Source organism: Pteropus alecto, unplaced genomic scaffold, assembly GCF_000325575.1.
Source record: "Pteropus alecto unplaced genomic scaffold, ASM32557v1 scaffold5, whole genome shotgun sequence".
NCBI lineage: Eukaryota > Metazoa > Chordata > Mammalia > Chiroptera > Pteropodidae > Pteropus > Pteropus alecto.
In genome coordinates, this window is record NW_006441953.1 from 2,768,820 (window position 1) to 2,775,016 (window position 6,197).

Genomic DNA, 6,197 nt, shown 5'->3' on the forward strand with positions numbered 1-6,197 from the left:
AAACTCGTTTTAATGAAGTGAAACTTTTATTAGTGAAATTACGAGAGTGATTGTAAATAATTCTTTACCAGAAATAGTTGTTAAATAAAAAATTTTAACTTCCACCGTCGAAAGGCTTTATTAGGCCCCTGCTAGCAAAAAAAAAAAAAGTCCAAACCACTAGCAGCATGGCTAGCTGGAAAAGATACTTGTCTGTAGTCTGGAAGTTTGCAAGCATTTTCAAAACATTAAGTAGTGGGTAGGGGAAAGAAAGATGTAAGCTGTCTGAATGCATTTATATCAGCTATAGGCAAAGATGCGAGAAAGTGAAAAGAGGCCAGCTCCGGGTTAGGAACAGAGTCCACATAAAGAAATGTCTGCTCTTGTGGAGTAGCTGTTTAGATGGTGCTTGGCTACGATAATCTGAGGACAGAGCCAACTGGAAATTAATCTCAAATTCCAACAGACATAGAAGGAATGTGAACTGTTTTTTACTAGTTGGCCTACAGCCAGACTAACAGTTCTGTCTCTTCCTTTCATTCTCAGTCTGCTGTAATTTAATTTAGAACATCTCAGGGTTTTCTTCCTGTCATCGTGCTTGGTTTTCCATATGTGTCACAGTAAAGTATTAACATTTCCTTTAATGTTAATGTGACTTCTGTCCTTTCTTAGTTGATTTTAAAGAGCAACAAGAATTATCCTCTTTCCACACCAAAAATGTTACTTGTAGTTGCTAATAATTGTTCATTATTTAGAGTAGAAAATACTGATTTAATAAAACTGTTTTGGAAGGTAATTTGACAATATCAATAAAAAACTGAAGGCATATAGGCCCTTTATGCCAGCAATTCTGCTTTTAAGAATTTATAGAAATATTTGAAGGACATATATTGTGCAGGACCTATATATAAGGCTATTAGTTGCAGCATTGTTTACAATAACAAATGACTGGAAACACATTAAATGCCAATAAATATGGGACTAGTTAAATAGATGGCATTTTATCAATATAACAAAAGCACCATGGAACCAGTGAAAAGAATGTTATAGCTCTTTATAAGTACTTTAGAAAACCATCCAAGATGTTTCAATAGCTGAAAGAAATCTGAGGTACAGAACTGTGTGCACAGTATGGTCCTACTTGATATTTTCAAAGAATATTAATATGCCTGGATATACATGCATAACTTCTGGAAAGACAAACAGGATATACCTAGTTTCATTGGACAGAGAGGACTGAGTTAGATAATAGATATAACTTTCATTTTATACTATTTTATAATAATTAATATTTTAACCATGCATATATCAAGTAGTTTTGTTCAACTTAAAGCAACTGGTCAATAGAAAAATAACAGTAAATAAAAATGAGTTTGCTTATTCCAAATTTGTTTGGTTAACCAGCTGTGAGCTAGTATGAACTAATGTTTTTTTTTGTGTGTGTGGCTAAACTGTGAAGATTTTTGGTTGTACTTAAGATAATACAGAGTTAAGAAAAGTGTGTTTTAACTGGTTTTTTAAAAATAGTGGAAAAATACTACACATATTTAGCTGAAGGAAAGGAGCCTGTAGAGAGGAAGAAGGGACATATAATTAATGAAAGTTCCTGATGAGACAAAGAGGGTTTGGTTCAGAGTGCAGAGGAGGATTGGCCTTTCATGATTGTGCTCATGATTTTTTTTACCATGGTTGTCCTTACTGTTGTCATCATAGCAGCTAACATTTATTGAAGATTTACTATGTGCCAGGTGCTCTGTCATATGCCCTACATGCATTTTTTTAAATTTAATTTTCCAAACATGTTTATCAGGAAATGTTCATTGAGCACCTATGTGCCAGATGTGGTTGTAGGCTCAGAAGGCATACAGTGAATAGAATAGAGAAAGCACCTGCTCTCATAGAGCTATTATTCACTTTAGGGACATGAATAATGCATAATGATGTATATGCATAGATAGATAAATAGATGATAGATAGATAGATAGATAGATAGATAGATAGATAGATAGATAGATAGATAGAGTTAGGCAGAATGATTCCGGGTACTTAATGTAACCCACACCATCTTAGGAGGCAAACTGACCTCCTATTTACCCCAGGATAATGGACCCTATCACCTGAAAGGAATGTTCTTGCATAGGTAAGTGGGCCCATTAAGTTGTTCACTGCTCTCAACAAGCATGTATCATGTGGCTACAAGCCAGCTGTATTAGCATGTGCCACTTGGCATTATGGAGATCGGGAACAAGTGTCTCAGAATGTGCCACTCTGGTATGGCATGCAGATTCTTTCAAGCTGAAAACAATCAAAGCCCAATGAACTCAAAGAAAGGTGTTTTTTTGTTATTTTTTTAACTTCTCCCTCCCCTGCCTAAAGAAATTCAGATAGAAAAACCTGCTTCAGGAAGGGAAACTTAGCATATGAATTTACTGTGGCAGACAGAGAAGATCCGAGCAAAAATCTGTTTGCTAGATTCCCCTTCGTGTCCCATTGTTTCTGGGTGTCCCTGCAAGAATTTGTTCACCAAATATTTGCTTTCTCATCTACCAGTGAAGTGCCTACCTTCCCCTTCTTAGTCTAAAATGACATACGTACCTCATTTTGCCTCACTATCTTTGGAATTTTCAGGCTTATGTGAATTCCCTGTGTGCACAGTAAAACTGGATTTTCTCCTGTTAATCTGCTGTATGTCATTTGAATTATTTGACTAGCCAGAAGAACTAAAAGGGTAAGGAGAAAGATCCCCGCGCCCAAAGTTATATATCCCCTTTTGGATGTGGAGATCTACCGTCACTGCTTCTGTTCATAAATCTCCTTAATAAACTGTTTTTTTTTCTTTTGTTTTGTTTTTTTGAAAGAGAGAGAGAGAGAGAGCCCGTGTGTGGGTTTACAAGGATCTGTGTGGGTTTGAGAGGGCCGGTGTGTTGGATTGGAGAGCGCCCATATGTTGAATAAACTCTCGATGTAATTCTGAATTTGCCAGCCTCTTTTTTTTGATCTCTCAGCCCCAGGGAATTTTCTCAGCACATATCTATATCAGGTGGCGATGAGACCTGAGAAGAAAAAAGTAAAGCCAGAGAGAGACAGTGATGAGGTGGGCATTGGGGTGCTGGTTTCTTATGAAATACATTCTTGTGGGAAGAAGCAGGTAATACAGAATAAACAAGTAAGTAAAATAACTTATGAGGAGAGGAGGGCCCACTTTAGATGGGATGTTCAAGAAAGTCCTGTGGAGGGGACCTTTGAGGAGAGACCTGCATGATAAGAATCAGCCAAACTTGGAAGAGTAGGAGAGAATACTTACCAGACAGAGGGACAATAAGTCAAAGAGCCCAAGGCTTGTATGAGTTTGTCACGTATCTAAGGCACAGAAGGAAGGCCCCAGTGGCTGGAGCATTTTGGGCATTGGAGAGAGGTAGGTGGGGTCAGGTCCTGTGAGGCCTTGTGGGCCATGAGAAAGTGTGTGGATTTTATTGAATGGTGAGGGGAAGCCTATGGAAGGTTTTAAGCAAGTGAAAAGGGATTTATTCATTCAAACAAAACTCTTTGTTATTTCACTATGAAAATAGAAGTAGCCAGAAGAAACTTTGCATTGACTCCTGCCAAGTTGTCTACACTCCTACTTGTCTGTGGCCAACTACCTTGTCTTCCAGATTGCAACACGATGAACAGCTGTCTGTCCTCCATTCTGAAAACCTCTTCGTGTGTGCGCAAGAGTCTACTCCTTCCTGCTTACCCCTCTCTGTCTCGCACTGTCATTTCCCCCACTTTGGTGAACTGTTCTCACCAGCAATCATATGCCTTAACCTCTCCTGTCTTGCGTATCTAATAGATATTGCAGACTTAAAGTGTCTAATGCCAAATTCATGCTCTTCCCCTCAGAACCTGCTCAGTCCGGTTTTCCTCATCTCAGTTAATGGCAAGTTGACCTATTCAGTTACCCAGGCCATAAACTAAAAGTCATCACACTTGACTTCTTTTATTTCAAAGACTACATTCAATGTGCCTGAAAATTCTGTGGGGGCTGCCTCGAGAATATTCCAGAATATGACCATTTATCACAACTTCTGCTATCTATCTGGTCCAAAATACCACCATCCCTCACCAGACTCAGCTCTGTGATTCTACCTTTGCCCACCCCCAATACCAGTCTATTCTCAACATAGCAATTTGAGTGATACTTTAAAAATGTAAATTCGATCATGTTAATCCTCTCTGAAGACCCCCAGTGCCACTCAACACTGATTTTTTTCTCAGAGTAAACCCCGCAGTCTCAGCTGTCTCCCATGCATTCTGTTATCTTGCCACTTGTTACCCCTCGGCCTTATACCACCCTGCACAACACACACACCTGCCTTGGCTCTCTCCACTCCAGCCACACTGGCCTCTTGGCAGTTTCTTGAAAACTAGACAGGCTCCCTCTTAAGGCCTTTGCACTGGCTGTTCTCTGGCTGGTAGGCTCTTACCCCTGATATTCATGCTTTCCTTCTTCCATTTCATTCTGGTATTTGCTCAGATGTCACTTTTTAGAACTCCCTCTGCATAAAATAACGACTCTCTTGTCTGCTACTTCTGTTTTTGTACTCATCTTCTTTTAAAATATTACTTATAATTTTCAAACATAATATGTATGTATTATCTATCTCCTCTCACTAAAGTATCAGCTCTGTGAAGTTAGCAGCTTAGTTTTTGTTTACTCCTTATCCCAGTACCTAGAAAGATACTTGGAGTATAGTAAACATTAAATTTTAAAAAAATTTGCTTATTCAATCACTCAGTAAATACTTATTGACATAATTTCTGGAAAAGTAACACGAAATACACCTAGTTTCTTTTGGAAGGGAGGACTGTTAAAAAAATAGACCTATCTTTCCTGGTATTCTATTTAATAATTATTAATATCTTAATTAGTAAATATTAAAATTTCTCTCAACTTTAAGAAATTAGTTGATAGGTAAAAACTAATAATAAAAAAATCTATTCATTTAAGATTTATTTTAGTTAACCAGTTGCGAGCTAGTATAGACAATTTTTTTCATAGCTAAATTAGGAAGATGCTGGATTTTATCTAATAAGATAATAAGAGTTACCTAATAAGAGTTAAGAAAGCAATGTTTTAATTTAAATTGAATAAGTGAGAAAGGTGAAGAGATTTACTAAAGACAAACTGAGGCACATTAAAACATTTAAGAGTTTATCTGAGCAAAAATCAATTCAAATCAGGTAGTACCCTATCTAGGAGATAGAAAAAAGCTCCAAGGAGCTAAACAAAATGGAAGATTCTTATAGGCAGAAAGCAGCAAGGAAGTTACACTAGGCTAAAAAGTGGGTTGGTTATTAAAAAGTTACTTTTCTTTAGTGGGTTGGTTATTAAAAAGTTACAAGGGCTTATCGGGTAGATTACCTAACTAGTGATAAATTAGCTATTCCAGATTAACTGATTTAAGATTCCATTTCTGGGAGAGCCAAAAATATAATTAAGTCTTGATTTGGTTGTTTAAGGCTTACCATAAGCAGTTCCATTTTTGGCCTATTGCCTTGTTTTTAACAGATTAAAAAACTTGTCTAAAGTTATGGAACTTTTGGAGAGAGAGCTTTAAAATTTACATGCATACCATTCTCTAAAAGGTGATTGAAGTTTTTATTGATTAACTTCTTTCTTACCCCAGAGGTTAATACATTCATGTGATAGAAAAATTTAAGTACAAGAACAATCACAGTGAAAAATAAGCCTTCTTCCCATGTCTGATCCCCAGGGTACAAGTTTGTCTCTCCAAAAGCAACTTTGGAGATTAATTTGTACAGGTATACAAAGATATGTACACGTATGTATCTTTTTCTATAGTGCATATTTTTACATAAATAGGTACTAGCTATACATGCTATAGTGCACTTTGCTTAAAATGTGATCTTTACATAACTATGTTTAATCAATTCAAGAAGGTAAAGTGAATATCTGAAGCATATTAATTGCACCCACTTCCATGTTGATGTTTAAATTACTGTTTTTTCCTTTCAAACTTTATTTCTGCTGAAGCTGCAGAGGGCACTGTAATCCTTCCAAAAGCATGGTACAGCGTTGCATAGTGTTTTGCAATTCTTGAATGTGGTGCAAATGTTAAGATTTGGAGAAGCTTCTGGTAGTACAAATATATGTCAATTTACATTACTCACCTGTGCTTGCTTATTATGTGTATTTCATATAAAATTAATTTCCA